Source organism: Carassius gibelio, chromosome A19 (genome assembly GCF_023724105.1).
Source record: "Carassius gibelio isolate Cgi1373 ecotype wild population from Czech Republic chromosome A19, carGib1.2-hapl.c, whole genome shotgun sequence".
Lineage (NCBI taxonomy): Eukaryota > Metazoa > Chordata > Actinopteri > Cypriniformes > Cyprinidae > Carassius > Carassius gibelio.
This window is the reverse complement of record NC_068389.1, coordinates 1401434-1416571: the sequence shown is the minus strand read 5'-3', so window position 1 is coordinate 1416571 and position 15138 is coordinate 1401434. Positions and strand designations below refer to the sequence as shown.

At 39.5% G+C, this 15138-nt stretch overlaps 20 pseudogenes; all 20 read right to left on the bottom strand.

Annotated features, from left to right (window-relative positions):
* Positions 1–203: 203 nt before the first annotated feature.
* LOC127936548 (uncharacterized) lies at positions 204–322 on the bottom strand (annotated as a pseudogene).
* A 505-nt stretch (positions 323–827) lies between these two features.
* On the bottom strand, positions 828–946 carry LOC127937249 (uncharacterized; annotated as a pseudogene).
* A 642-nt stretch (positions 947–1588) lies between these two features.
* On the bottom strand, positions 1589–1707 carry LOC127936379 (uncharacterized; annotated as a pseudogene).
* Positions 1708–2205: 498 nt separating this feature from the next.
* Positions 2206–2324, bottom strand: LOC127937529 (uncharacterized; annotated as a pseudogene).
* Positions 2325–2835: 511 nt separating this feature from the next.
* LOC127937575 (uncharacterized) lies at positions 2836–2954 on the bottom strand (annotated as a pseudogene).
* Positions 2955–3875: 921 nt separating this feature from the next.
* On the bottom strand, positions 3876–3994 carry LOC127937248 (uncharacterized; annotated as a pseudogene).
* A 640-nt stretch (positions 3995–4634) lies between these two features.
* Positions 4635–4753, bottom strand: LOC127936378 (uncharacterized; annotated as a pseudogene).
* Positions 4754–5251: 498 nt separating this feature from the next.
* On the bottom strand, positions 5252–5370 carry LOC127937528 (uncharacterized; annotated as a pseudogene).
* A 512-nt stretch (positions 5371–5882) lies between these two features.
* Positions 5883–6001, bottom strand: LOC127937574 (uncharacterized; annotated as a pseudogene).
* Positions 6002–6921: 920 nt separating this feature from the next.
* On the bottom strand, positions 6922–7040 carry LOC127936913 (uncharacterized; annotated as a pseudogene).
* Positions 7041–7822: 782 nt separating this feature from the next.
* LOC127937247 (uncharacterized) lies at positions 7823–7941 on the bottom strand (annotated as a pseudogene).
* Positions 7942–8581: 640 nt separating this feature from the next.
* Positions 8582–8700, bottom strand: LOC127936377 (uncharacterized; annotated as a pseudogene).
* A 498-nt stretch (positions 8701–9198) lies between these two features.
* Positions 9199–9317, bottom strand: LOC127937527 (uncharacterized; annotated as a pseudogene).
* A 511-nt stretch (positions 9318–9828) lies between these two features.
* Positions 9829–9947, bottom strand: LOC127937573 (uncharacterized; annotated as a pseudogene).
* A 920-nt stretch (positions 9948–10867) lies between these two features.
* Positions 10868–10986, bottom strand: LOC127936912 (uncharacterized; annotated as a pseudogene).
* A 782-nt stretch (positions 10987–11768) lies between these two features.
* Positions 11769–11887, bottom strand: LOC127937246 (uncharacterized; annotated as a pseudogene).
* A 640-nt stretch (positions 11888–12527) lies between these two features.
* On the bottom strand, positions 12528–12646 carry LOC127936376 (uncharacterized; annotated as a pseudogene).
* Positions 12647–13144: 498 nt separating this feature from the next.
* Positions 13145–13263, bottom strand: LOC127937525 (uncharacterized; annotated as a pseudogene).
* A 511-nt stretch (positions 13264–13774) lies between these two features.
* LOC127937571 (uncharacterized) lies at positions 13775–13893 on the bottom strand (annotated as a pseudogene).
* Positions 13894–14538: 645 nt separating this feature from the next.
* Positions 14539–14657, bottom strand: LOC127937245 (uncharacterized; annotated as a pseudogene).
* Positions 14658–15138: the final 481 nt, after the last annotated feature.

Sequence of the window (15138 nt, the reverse complement as noted above, 5' to 3'; positions counted from 1 at the left end):
ATCGGGCATTGACTCTTTTTTTTTTTTTTTGCAAGATTATTATATAATTCGTGAAAATTATCCAAACATTTAAAGCACCTGGTATTCCCAGGCAGTCTCCCATCCATGTACTAACCTGGCGCAAACCTGCTTATATTCAGAGATCGGGCATTGACTCTATTTTTTGGCAAAATTATTATATACTAAGTGAAAAATTTCAAAAAAGCTTAGAGTACCTGGTATTCCCAGGCGGTCTCCCATCCAGGCACTAACCAGGCCCAAACCTGCTTAGCTTACGAGATCAGACAAGATCGGGCATAGCCAGGCTGGTATGGCCATAAGCGAAGACTGCTGCAAAGAGAAGGCTATTTAAAGATCAGCCAATCTACTCGCCAGTACATTATAAAAGAAGGAAAGAAACCCCAAAAGCTTAAAGCACCTGGTATTCCTAGGCGGTCTCTCATCCAAGTACTAACCTGGCCCAAACCTGCTTATATTCAGAGATCGGGCATTGACTCTATTTTTTGCCAAATTTATTATATACTAAGTGAAAAAATTCCAAAAGCTTAAAGCACCTGGTATTCCTTGGCGGTCTATCATTCAATTACTAACCAGACCTTAACCTGCTAAGATTCAGAGATCGGGCATTGACTTCTTCTTTTTTTTTTTTTTTTTGCAAGATTATTATATAATTCGTGAAAAATATCCAAAAATTTAAAGCACCTGGTATTCCCAGGCAGTCTCCCATCCATGTACTAACCTGGCGCAAACCTGCTTATATTCAGAGATCGGGCATTGACTCTATTTTTTGGCAAAATTATTATATACTAAGTGAAAAATTTCAAAAAACCTTAGAGTACCTGGTATTCCCAGGCGGTCTCCCATCCAGGCACTAACCAGGCCCAAACCTGCTTAGCTTACGAGATCAGACAAGATCGGGCATAGCCAGGCTGGTATGGCCATAAGCGAAGACTGCTGCAAAGAGAAGGCTATTTAAAGATCAGCCAATCTACTCGCCAGTACATTATATAAGTAGGAAAGAAACCCCAAAAGCTTAAAGCACCTGGTATTCCTAGGCGGTCTCTCATCCAAGTACTAACCAGACCTAAACCTGCTAAGATTCAGAGATCGGGCATTGACTCTATTTTTTTTTTTTTTTTGCAAGATTATTATATAATTTGTGAAAAATATCCAAAAATTTAAAGCACCTGGTATTCCCAGGCAGTCTCCCATCCATGTACTAACCTGGCCCAAACCTGCTTATATTCAGAGATCGGGCATTGACTCTATTTTTTGCCAAATTTATTATATACTAAGTGAAAAAATTCCAAAAGCTTAAAGCACCTGGTATTCCTTGGCGGTCTCTCATCCAAGTACTAACTAGACCTAAACCTGCTAAAATTCAGTGATCGGGCATTGACTCTTTTTTTTTTTTGCAAGATTATTATATAATTCGTGAAAAATATCCAAACATTTAAAGCACCTGGTATTCCCAGGCAGTCTCCCATCCATGTACTAACCTGGCGCAAACCTGCTTATATTCAGAGATCGGGCATTGACTCTAATTTTTTGGCAAAATTATTATATACTAAGTGAAAAATTTCAAAAAAGCTTACAGTACCTGGCATTCCCAGGTGGTCTCCCATCCAGGCACTAACCAGGCCCAAACCTGCTTAGCTTACGAGATCAGACAAGATCAGGCATAGCCAGGCTGGTATGGCCATAAGCGAAGACTGCTGCAAAGAGAAGGCTATTTAAAGATCAGCCAATCTACTCGCCAGTACATTATAAAAGTAGGAAAGAAACCCCAAAAGCTTAAAGCACCTGGTATTCCTAGGCGGTCTCTCATCCAAGTACTAACCTGGCCCAAACCTGCTTATATTCAGAGATCGGGCATTGACTCTATTTTTTGGCAAATTTATTATATACTAAGTGAAAAAATTCCAAAAGCTTAAAGCACCTGGTATTCCTTGGCGGTCTCTCATCCAAGTACTAACCAGACCTAAACCTGCTAAGATTCAGAGATCGGGCATTGACTCTTTTTTTTTTTTTTGCAAGATTATTATATAATTCGTGAAAAATATCCAAACATTTAAAGCACCTGGTATTCCCAGGCAGTCTCCCGTCCATGTACTAACCTGGCGCAAACCTGCTTATATTCAGAGATCGGGCATTGACTCTATTTTTTGGCAAAATTATTATATACTAAGTGAAAAATTTCTTAAAACCTTAGAGTACCTGGTATTCCCAGTCGGTCTCCCATCCAGGCACTAACCAGGCCCAAACCTGCTTAGCTTACGAGATCAGACAAGATCGGGCATAGCCAGGCTGGTATGGCCATAAGCGAAGACTGCTGCAAAGAGAAGGCTATTTAAAGATCAGCCAATCTACTCGCCAGTACATTATAAAAGTAGGAAAGAAACCCCAAAAGCTTAAAGCACCTGGTATTCCTAGGCGGTCTCTCATCCAAGTACTAACCTGGCCCAAACCTGCTTATATTCAGAGATCGGGCATTGACTCTATTTTTTGGCAAATTTATTATATACTAAGTGAAAAAATTCCAAAAGCTTAAAGCACCTGGTATTCCTTGGCGGTCTCTCATCCAAGTACTAACCAGACCTAAACCTGCTAAGATTCAGAGATCGGGCATTGACTCTTTTTTTATTTTATTTTTTTTTTTTTGCAAGATTATTATATAATTCGTGAAAAATATCCAAACATTTAAAAGCACCTGGTATTACCAGGCAGTCTCCCATCCATGTACTAACCTGGCGCAAACCTGCTTATATTCAGAGATCGGGCATTGACTCTATTTTTGGGCAAAATTATTATATACTAAGTGAAAAATTTCAAAAAACCTTAGAGTACCTGGTATTCCCAGGCGGTCTCCCATCCAGGCACTAACCAGGCCCAAACCTGCTTAGCTTACGAGATCAGACAAGATCGGGCCTAGCCAGGCTGGTATGGCCATAAGCGAAGACTGCTGCAAAGAGAAGGCTATTTAAAGATCAGCCAATCTACTCGCCAGTACATTATAAAAGTAGGAAAGAAACCCCAAAAGCTTAAAGCACCTGGTATTCCTAGGCGGTCTCTCATCCAAGTACTAACCAGACCTAAACCTGCTAAGATTCAGAGATCGGGCATTGACTCTATTTTTTTTTTTTTTTGCAAGATTATTATATAATTTGTGAAAAATATCCAAAAATTTAAAGCACCTGGTATTCCCAGGCAGTCTCCCATCCATGTACTAACCTGGCCCAAACCTGCTTATATTCAGAGATCGGGCACTGACTCTATTTTTTGCCAAATTTATTATATACTAAGTGAAAAAATTCCAAAAGCTTAAAGCACCTGGTATTGCTTGGCGGTCTCTCATCCAAGTACTAACCAGATCTAAACCTGCTAACATTCAGAGATCGGGCATTGACTCTTTTTTTTTTTTTTTTTGCCAGATTATTATATAATTCGTGAAAAATATCCAAAAATTTAAAGCACCTGGTATTCCCAGGCAGTCTCCCATCCATGTACTAACCTGGCGCAAACCTGCTTATATTCAGAGATCGGGCATTGACTCTATTTTTTGCCAAATTTATTATATACTAAGTGAAAAAATTCCAAAAGCTTAAAGCACCTGGTATTCCTTGGCGGTCTCTCATCCAAGTACTAACTAGACCTAAACCTGCTAAAATTCAGAGATCGGGCATTGACTCTTTTTTTTTTTTTGCAAGATTATTATATAATTCGTGAAAAATATCCAAACATTTAAAGCACCTGGTATTCCCAGGCAGTCTCCCATCCATGTACTAACCTGGCGCAAACCTGCTTATATTCAGAGATCGGGCATTGACTCTATTTTTTGGCAAAATTATTATATACTAAGTGAAAAATTTCAAAAAACCTTAGAGTACCTGGTATTCCCAGGCGGTCTCCCATCCAGGCACTAACCAGGCCCAAACCTGCTTAGCTTACGAGATCAGACAAGATCGGGCATAGCCAGGCTGGTATGGCCATAAGCGAAGACTGCTGCAAAGAGAAGGCTATTTAAAGATCAGCCAATCTACTCGCCAGTACATTATATAAGTAGGAAAGAAACCCCAAAAGCTTAAAGCACCTGGTATTCCTAGGCGGTCTCTCATCCAAGTACTAACCAGACCTAAACCTGCTAAGATTCAGAGATCGGGCATTGACTCTATTTTTTTTTTTTTTGCAAGATTGTTATATAATTTGTGAAAAATATCAAAAAATTTAAAGCACCTGGTATTCCCAGGCAGTCTCCCATCCATGTACTAACCTGGCCCAAACCTGCTTATATTCAGAGATCGGGCATTGACTCTATTTTTTGCCAAATTTATTATATACTAAGTGAAAAAATTCCAAAAGCTTAAAGCACCTGGTATTCCTTGGCGGTCTCTCATCCAAGTACTAACTAGACCTAAACCTGCTAAAATTCAGTGATCGGGCATTGACTCTTTTTTTTTTTTGCAAGATTATTATATAATTCGTGAAAAATATCCAAACATTTAAAGCACCTGGTATTCCCAGGCAGTCTCCCATCCATGTACTAACCTGGCGCAAACCTGCTTATATTCAGAGATCGGGCATTGACTCTAATTTTTTGGCAAAATTATTATATACTAAGTGAAAAATTTCAAAAAAGCTTACAGTACCTGGCATTCCCAGGTGGTCTCCCATCCAGGCACTAACCAGGCCCAAACCTGCTTAGCTTACGAGATCAGACAAGATCAGGCATAGCCAGGCTGGTATGGCCATAAGCGAAGACTGCTGCAAAGAGAAGGCTATTTAAAGATCAGCCAATCTACTCGCCAGTACATTATAAAAGTAGGAAAGAAACCCCAAAAGCTTAAAGCACCTGGTATTCCTAGGCGGTCTCTCATCCAAGTACTAACCTGGCCCAAACCTGCTTATATTCAGAGATCGGGCATTGACTCTATTTTTTGGCAAATTTATTATATACTAAGTGAAAAAATTCCAAAAGCTTAAAGCACCTGGTATTCCTTGGCGGTCTCTCATCCAAGTACTAACCAGACCTAAACCTGCTAAGATTCAGAGATCGGGCATTGACTCTTTTTTTTTTTTTTGCAAGATTATAATATAATTCGTGAAAAATATCCAAACATTTAAAGCACCTGGTATTCCCAGGCAGTCTCCCGTCCATGTACTAACCTGGCGCAAACCTGCTTATATTCAGAGATCGGGCATTGACTCTATTTTTTGGCAAAATTATTATATACTAAGTGAAAAATTTCAAAAAACCTTAGAGTACCTGGTATTCCCAGTCGGTCTCCCATCCAGGCACTAACCAGGCCCAAACCTGCTTAGCTTACGAGATCAGACAAGATCGGGCATAGCCAGGCTGGTATGGCCATAAGCGAAGACTGCTGCAAAGAGAAGGCTATTTAAAGATCAGCCAATCTACTCGCCAGTACATTATAAAAGTAGGAAAGAAACCCCAAAAGCTTAAAGCACCTGGTATTCCTAGGCGGTCTCTCATCCAAGTACTAACCTGGCCCAAACCTGCTTATATTCAGAGATCGGGCATTGACTCTATTTTTTGGCAAATTTATTATATACTAAGTGAAAAAATTCCAAAAGCTTAAAGCACCTGGTATTCCTTGGCGGTCTCTCATCCAAGTACTAACCAGACCTAAACCTGCTAAGATTCAGAGATCGGGCATTGACTCTTTTTTTATTTTATTTTTTTTTTTTTTGCAAGATTATTATATAATTCGTGAAAAATATCCAAACATTTAAAAGCACCTGGTATTACCAGGCAGTCTCCCATCCATGTACTAACCTGGCGCAAACCTGCTTATATTCAGAGATCGGGCATTGACTCTATTTTTGGGCAAAATTATTATATACTAAGTGAAAAATTTCAAAAAACCTTAGAGTACCTGGTATTCCCAGGCGGTCTCCCATCCAGGCACTAACCAGGCCCAAACCTGCTTAGCTTACGAGATCAGACAAGATCGGGCCTAGCCAGGCTGGTATGGCCATAAGCGAAGACTGCTGCAAAGAGAAGGCTATTTAAAGATCAGCCAATCTACTCGCCAGTACATTATAAAAGTAGGAAAGAAACCCCAAAAGCTTAAAGCACCTGGTATTCCTAGGCGGTCTCTCATCCAAGTACTAACCAGACCTAAACCTGCTAAGATTCAGAGATCGGGCATTGACTCTATTTTTTTTTTTTTTGCAAGATTATTATATAATTTGTGAAAAATATCCAAAAATTTAAAGCACCTGGTATTCCCAGGCAGTCTCCCATCCATGTACTAACCTGGCCCAAACCTGCTTATATTCAGAGATCGGGCACTGACTCTATTTTTTGCCAAATTTATTATATACTAAGTGAAAAAATTCCAAAAGCTTAAAGCACCTGGTATTGCTTGGCGGTCTCTCATCCAAGTACTAACCAGATCTAAACCTGCTAACATTCAGAGATCGGGCATTGACTCTTTTTTTTTTTTTTTTTGCCAGATTATTATATAATTCGTGAAAAATATCCAAAAATTTAAAGCACCTGGTATTCCCAGGCAGTCTCCCATCCATGTACTAACCTGGCGCAAACCTGCTTATATTCAGAGATCGGGCATTGACTCTATTTTTTGCCAAATTTATTATATACTAAGTGAAAAAATTCCAAAAGCTTAAAGCACCTGGTATTCCTTGGCGGTCTCTCATCCAAGTACTAACTAGACCTAAACCTGCTAAAATTCAGAGATCGGGCATTGACTCTTTTTTTTTTTTTGCAAGATTATTATATAATTCGTGAAAAATATCCAAACATTTAAAGCACCTGGTATTCCCAGGCAGTCTCCCATCCATGTACTAACCTGGCGCAAACCTGCTTATATTCAGAGATCGGGCATTGACTCTATTTTTTGGCAAAATTATTATATACTAAGTGAAAAATTTCAAAAAAGCTTACAGTACCTGGCATTCCCAGGCGGTCTCCCATCCAGGCACTAACCAGGCCCAAACCTGCTTAGCTTACGAGATCAGACAAGATCGGTCATAGCCAGGCTGGTATGGCCATAAGCGAAGACTGCTGCAAAGAGAAGGCTATTTAAAGATCAGCCAATCTACTCGCCAGTACATTATAAAAGTAGGAAAGAAACCCCAAAAGCTTAAAGCACCTGGTATTCCTAGGCGGTCTCTCATCCAAGTACTAACCTGGCCCAAACCTGCTTATATTCAGAGATCGGGCATTGACTCTATTTTTTGCCAAATTTATTATATACTAAGTGAAAAAATTCCAAAAGCTTAAAGCACCTGGTATTCCTTGGCGGTCTATCATTCAAGTACTAACCAGACCTTAACCTGCTAAGATTCAGAGATCGGGCATTGACTTCTTCTTTTTTTTTTTTTTTTTTCAAGATTATTATATAATTCGTGAAAAATATCCAAAAATGTAAAGCACCTGGTATTCCCAGGCAGTCTCCCATCCATGTACTAACCTGGCCCAAACCTGCTTATATTCAGAGATCGGGCATTGACTCTATTTTTTGCCAAATTTATTATATACTAAGTGAAAAAATTCCAAAAGCTTTAAGCACCTGGTATTCCTAGGCGGTCTTTCAACCAAGTACTAACCAGACCTAAACCTGCTAAGATTCAGAGATCGGGCATTGACTCTTTTTTTTTTTTTTGCCAGATTATTATATAATTCGTGAAAAATATCCAAAAATGTAAAGCACCTGGTATTCCCAGGCAGTCTCCCATCCATGTACTAACCTGGCGCAAACCTGCTTATATTCAGAGATCGGGCATTGACTCTATTTTTTGGCAAAATTATTATATACTAAGTGAAAAATTTCAAAAAACCTTAGAGTACCTGGTATTCCCAGGCGGTCTCCCATCCAGGCACTAACCAGGCCCAAACCTGCTTAGCTTACGAGATCAGACAAGATCGGGCATAGCCAGGCTGGTATGGCCATAAGCGAAGACTGCTGCAAAGAGAAGGCTATTTAAAGATCAGCCAATCTACTCGCCAGTACATTATATAAGTAGGAAAGAAACCCCAAAAGCTTAAAGCACCTGGTATTCCTAGGCGGTCTCTCATCCAAGTACTAACCAGACCTAAACCTGCTAAGATTCAGAGATCGGGCATTGACTCTATTTTTTTTTTTTTTGCAAGATTATTATATAATTTGTGAAAAATATCCAAAAATTTAAAGCACCTGGTATTCCCAGGCAGTCTCCCATCCATGTACTAACCTGGCCCAAACCTGCTTATATTCAGAGATCGGGCATTGACTCTATTTTTTGCCAAATTTATTATATACTAAGTGAAAAAATTCCAAAAGCTTAAAGCACCTGGTATTCCTTGGCGGTCTCTCATCCAAGTACTAACTAGACCTAAACCTGCTAAAATTCAGTGATCGGGCATTGACTCTTTTTTTTTTTTGCAAGATTATTATATAATTCGTGAAAAATATCCAAACATTTAAAGCACCTGGTATTCCCAGGCAGTCTCCCATCCATGTACTAACCTGGCGCAAACCTGCTTATATTCAGAGATCGGGCATTGACTCTAATTTTTTGGCAAAATTATTATATACTAAGTGAAAAATTTCAAAAAAGCTTACAGTACCTGGCATTCCCAGGTGGTCTCCCATCCAGGCACTAACCAGGCCCAAACCTGCTTAGCTTACGAGATCAGACAAGATCAGGCATAGCCAGGCTGGTATGGCCATAAGCGAAGACTGCTGCAAAGAGAAGGCTATTTAAAGATCAGCCAATCTACTCGCCAGTACATTATAAAAGTAGGAAAGAAACCCCAAAAGCTTAAAGCACCTGGTATTCCTAGGCGGTCTCTCATCCAAGTACTAACCTGGCCCAAACCTGCTTATATTCAGAGATCGGGCATTGACTCTATTTTTTGGCAAATTTATTATATACTAAGTGAAAAAATTCCAAAAGCTTAAAGCACCTGGTATTCCTTGGCGGTCTCTCATCCAAGTACTAACCAGACCTAAACCTGCTAAGATTCAGAGATCGGGCATTGACTCTTTTTTTTTTTTTTGCAAGATTATTATATAATTCGTGAAAAATATCCAAACATTTAAAGCACCTGGTATTCCCAGGCAGTCTCCCGTCCATGTACTAACCTGGCGCAAACCTGCTTATATTCAGAGATCGGGCATTGACTCTATTTTTTGGCAAAATTATTATATACTAAGTGAAAAATTTCAAAAAACCTTAGAGTACCTGGTATTCCCAGTCGGTCTCCCATCCAGGCACTAACCAGGCCCAAACCTGCTTAGCTTACGAGATCAGACAAGATCGGGCATAGCCAGGCTGGTATGGCCATAAGCGAAGACTGCTGCAAAGAGAAGGCTATTTAAAGATCAGCCAATCTACTCGCCAGTACATTATAAAAGTAGGAAAGAAACCCCAAAAGCTTAAAGCACCTGGTATTCCTAGGCGGTCTCTCATCCAAGTACTAACCTGGCCCAAACCTGCTTATATTCAGAGATCGGGCATTGACTCTATTTTTTGGCAAATTTATTATATACTAAGTGAAAAAATTCCAAAAGCTTAAAGCACCTGGTATTCCTTGGCGGTCTCTCATCCAAGTACTAACCAGACCTAAACCTGCTAAGATTCAGAGATCGGGCATTGACTCTTTTTTTATTTTATTTTTTTTTTTTTGCAAGATTATTATATAATTCGTGAAAAATATCCAAACATTTAAAAGCACCTGGTATTACCAGGCAGTCTCCCATCCATGTACTAACCTGGCGCAAACCTGCTTATATTCAGAGATCGGGCATTGACTCTATTTTTGGGCAAAATTATTATATACTAAGTGAAAAATTTCAAAAAACCTTAGAGTACCTGGTATTCCCAGGCGGTCTCCCATCCAGGCACTAACCAGGCCCAAACCTGCTTAGCTTACGAGATCAGACAAGATCGGGCCTAGCCAGGCTGGTATGGCCATAAGCGAAGACTGCTGCAAAGAGAAGGCTATTTAAAGATCAGCCAATCTACTCGCCAGTACATTATAAAAGTAGGAAAGAAACCCCAAAAGCTTAAAGCACCTGGTATTCCTAGGCGGTCTCTCATCCAAGTACTAACCAGACCTAAACCTGCTAAGATTCAGAGATCGGGCATTGACTCTATTTTTTTTTTTTTTGCAAGATTATTATATAATTTGTGAAAAATATCCAAAAATTTAAAGCACCTGGTATTCCCAGGCAGTCTCCCATCCATGTACTAACCTGGCCCAAACCTGCTTATATTCAGAGATCGGGCACTGACTCTATTTTTTGCCAAATTTATTATATACTAAGTGAAAAAATTCCAAAAGCTTAAAGCACCTGGTATTGCTTGGCGGTCTCTCATCCAAGTACTAACCAGATCTAAACCTGCTAACATTCAGAGATCGGGCATTGACTCTTTTTTTTTTTTTTTTTGCCAGATTATTATATAATTCGTGAAAAATATCCAAAAATTTAAAGCACCTGGTATTCCCAGGCAGTCTCCCATCCATGTACTAACCTGGCGCAAACCTGCTTATATTCAGAGATCGGGCATTGACTCTATTTTTTGCCAAATTTATTATATACTAAGTGAAAAAATTCCAAAAGCTTAAAGCACCTGGTATTCCTTGGCGGTCTCTCATCCAAGTACTAACTAGACCTAAACCTGCTAAAATTCAGAGATCGGGCATTGACTCTTTTTTTTTTTTTGCAAGATTATTATATAATTCGTGAAAAATATCCAAACATTTAAAGCACCTGGTATTCCCAGGCAGTCTCCCATCCATGTACTAACCTGGCGCAAACCTGCTTATATTCAGAGATCGGGCATTGACTCTATTTTTTGGCAAAATTATTATATACTAAGTGAAAAATTTCAAAAAAGCTTACAGTACCTGGCATTCCCAGGCGGTCTCCCATCCAGGCACTAACCAGGCCCAAACCTGCTTAGCTTACGAGATCAGACAAGATCGGTCATAGCCAGGCTGGTATGGCCATAAGCGAAGACTGCTGCAAAGAGAAGGCTATTTAAAGATCAGCCAATCTACTCGCCAGTACATTATAAAAGTAGGAAAGAAACCCCAAAAGCTTAAAGCACCTGGTATTCCTAGGCGGTCTCTCATCCAAGTACTAACCTGGCCCAAACCTGCTTATATTCAGAGATCGGGCATTGACTCTATTTTTTGCCAAATTTATTATATACTAAGTGAAAAAATTCCAAAAGCTTAAAGCACCTGGTATTCCTTGGCGGTCTATCATTCAAGTACTAACCAGACCTTAACCTGCTAAGATTCAGAGATCGGGCATTGACTTCTTCTTTTTTTTTTTTTTTTTTCAAGATTATTATATAATTCGTGAAAAATATCCAAAAATGTAAAGCACCTGGTATTCCCAGGCAGTCTCCCATCCATGTACTAACCTGGCCCAAACCTGCTTATATTCAGAGATCGGGCATTGACTCTATTTTTTGCCAAATTTATTATATACTAAGTGAAAAAATTCCAAAAGCTTTAAGCACCTGGTATTCCTAGGCGGTCTTTCAACCAAGTACTAACCAGACCTAAACCTGCTAAGATTCAGAGATCGGGCATTGACTCTTTTTTTTTTTTTTGCCAGATTATTATATAATTCGTGAAAAATATCCAAAAATGTAAAGCACCTGGTATTCCCAGGCAGTCTCCCATCCATGTACTAACCTGGCGCAAACCTGCTTATATTCAGAGATCGGGCATTGACTCTATTTTTTGGCAAAATTATTATATACTAAGTGAAAAATTTCAAAAAACCTTAGAGTACCTGGTATTCCCAGGCGGTCTCCCATCCAGGCACTAACCAGGCCCAAACCTGCTTAGCTTACGAGATCAGACAAGATCGGGCATAGCCAGGCTGGTATGGCCATAAGCGAAGACTGCTGCAAAGAGAAGGCTATTTAAAGATCAGCCAATCTACTCGCCAGTACATTATATAAGTAGGAAAGAAACCCCAAAAGCTTAAAGCACCTGGTATTCCTAGGCGGTCTCTCATCCAAGTACTAACCAGACCTAAACCTGCTAAGATTCAGAGATCGGGCATTGACTCTATTTTTTTTTTTTTTGCAAGATTATTATATAATTTGTGAAAAATATCCAAAAATTTAAAGCACCTGGTATTCCCAGGCAGTCTCCCATCCATGTACTAACCTGGCCCAAACCTGCTTATATTCAGAGATCGGGCATTGACTCTATTTTTTGCCAAATTTATTATATACTAAGTGAAAAAATTCCAAAAGCTTAAAGCACCTGGTATTCCTTGGCGGTCTCTCATCCAAGTACTAACTAGACCTAAACCTGCTAAAATTCAGTGATCGGGCATTGACTCTTTTTTTTTTTTGCAAGATTATTATATAATTCGTGAAAAATATCCAAACATTTAAAGCACCTGGTATTCCCAGGCAGTCTCCCATCCATGTACTAACCTGGCGCAAACCTGCTTATATTCAGAGATCGGGCATTGACTCTAATTTTTTGGCAAAATTATTATATACTAAGTGAAAAATTTCAAAAAAGCTTACAGTACCTGGCATTCCCAGGTGGTCTCCCATCCAGGCACTAACCAGGCCCAAACCTGCTTAGCTTACGAGATCAGACAAGATCAGGCATAGCCAGGCTGGTATGGCCATAAGCGAAGACTGCTGCAAAGAGAAGGCTATTTAAAGATCAGCCAATCTACTCGCCAGTACATTATAAAAGTAGGAAAGAAACCCCAAAAGCTTAAAGCACCTGGTATTCCTAGGCGGTCTCTCATCCAAGTACTAACCTGGCCCAAACCTGCTTATATTCAGAGATCGGGCATTGACTCTATTTTTTGGCAAATTTATTATATACTAAGTGAAAAAATTCCAAAAGCTTAAAGCACCTGGTATTCCTTGGCGGTCTCTCATCCAAGTACTAACCAGACCTAAACCTGCTAAGATTCAGAGATCGGGCATTGACTCTTTTTTTTTTTTTTGCAAGATTATTATATAATTCGTGAAAAATATCCAAACATTTAAAGCACCTGGTATTCCCAGGCAGTCTCCCGTCCATGTACTAACCTGGCGCAAACCTGCTTATATTCAGAGATCGGGCATTGACTCTATTTTTTGGCAAAATTATTATATACTAAGTGAAAAATTTCAAAAAACCTTAGAGTACCTGGTATTCCCAGTCGGTCTCCCATCCAGGCACTAACCAGGCCCAAACCTGCTTAGCTTACGAGATCAGACAAGATCGGGCATAGCCAGGCTGGTATGGCCATAAGCGAAGACTGCTGCAAAGAGAAGGCTATTTAAAGATCAGCCAATCTACTCGCCAGTACATTATAAAAGTAGGAAAGAAACCCCAAAAGCTTAAAGCACCTGGTATTCCTAGGCGGTCTCTCATCCAAGTACTAACCTGGCCCAAACCTGCTTATATTCAGAGATCGGGCATTGACTCTATTTTTTGGCAAATTTATTATATACTAAGTGAAAAAATTCCAAAAGCTTAAAGCACCTGGTATTCCTTGGCGGTCTCTCATCCAAGTACTAACCAGACCTAAACCTGCTAAGATTCAGAGATCGGGCATTGACTCTTTTTTTATTTTATTTTTTTTTTTTTGCAAGATTATTATATAATTCGTGAAAAATATCCAAACATTTAAAAGCACCTGGTATTACCAGGCAGTCTCCCATCCATGTACTAACCTGGCGCAAACCTGCTTATATTCAGAGATCGGGCATTGACTCTATTTTTGGGCAAAATTATTATATACTAAGTGAAAAATTTCAAAAAACCTTAGAGTACCTGGTATTCCCAGGCGGTCTCCCATCCAGGCACTAACCAGGCCCAAACCTGCTTAGCTTACGAGATCAGACAAGATCGGGCCTAGCCAGGCTGGTATGGCCATAAGCGAAGACTGCTGCAAAGAGAAGGCTATTTAAAGATCAGCCAATCTACTCGCCAGTACATTATAAAAGTAGGAAAGAAACCCCAAAAGCTTAAAGCACCTGGTATTCCTAGGCGGTCTCTCATCCAAGTACTAACCAGACCTAAACCTGCTAAGATTCAGAGATCGGGCATTGACTCTATTTTTTTTTTTTTTTGCAAGATTATTATATAATTTGTGAAAAATATCCAAAAATTTAAAGCACCTGGTATTCCCAGGCAGTCTCCCATCCATGTACTAACCTGGCCCAAACCTGCTTATATTCAGAGATCGGGCACTGACTCTATTTTTTGCCAAATTTATTATATACTAAGTGAAAAAATTCCAAAAGCTTAAAGCACCTGGTATTGCTTGGCGGTCTCTCATCCAAGTACTAACCAGATCTAAACCTGCTAACATTCAGAGATCGGGCATTGACTCTTTTTTTTTTTTTTTTTGCCAGATTATTATATAATTCGTGAAAAATATCCAAAAATTTAAAGCACCTGGTATTCCCAGGCAGTCTCCCATCCATGTACTAACCTGGCGCAAACCTGCTTATATTCAGAGATCGGGCATTGACTCTATTTTTTGCCAAATTTATTATATACTAAGTGAAAAAATTCAAAAAACCTTAGAGTACCTGGTATTCCCAGGCGGTCTCCCATCCAGGCACTAACCAGGCCCAAACCTGCTTAGCTTACGAGATCAGACAAGATCGGGCATAGCCAGGCTGGTATGGCCATAAGCGAAGACTGCTGCAAAGAGAAGGCTATTTAAAGATCAGCCAATCTACTCGCCAGTACATTATATAAGTAGGAAAGAAACCCCAAAAGCTTAAAGCACCTGGTATTCCTAGGCGGTCTCTCATCCAAGTACTAACCAGACCTAAACCTGCTAAGATTCAGAGATCGGGCATTGACTCTATTTTTTTTTTTTTTGCAAGATTGTTATATAATTTGTGAAAAATATCAAAAAATTTAAAGCACCTGGTATTCCCAGGCAGTCTCCCATCCATGTACTAACCTGGCCCAAACCTGCTTATATTCAGAGATCGGGCATTGACTCTATTTTTTGCCAAATTTATTATATACTAAGTGAAAAAATTCCAAAAGCTTAAAGCACCTGGTATTCCTTGGCGGTCTCTCATCCAAGTACTAACTAGACCTAAACCTGCTAAAATTCAGTGATCGGGCATTGACTCTTTTTTTTTTTTGCAAGATTATTATAT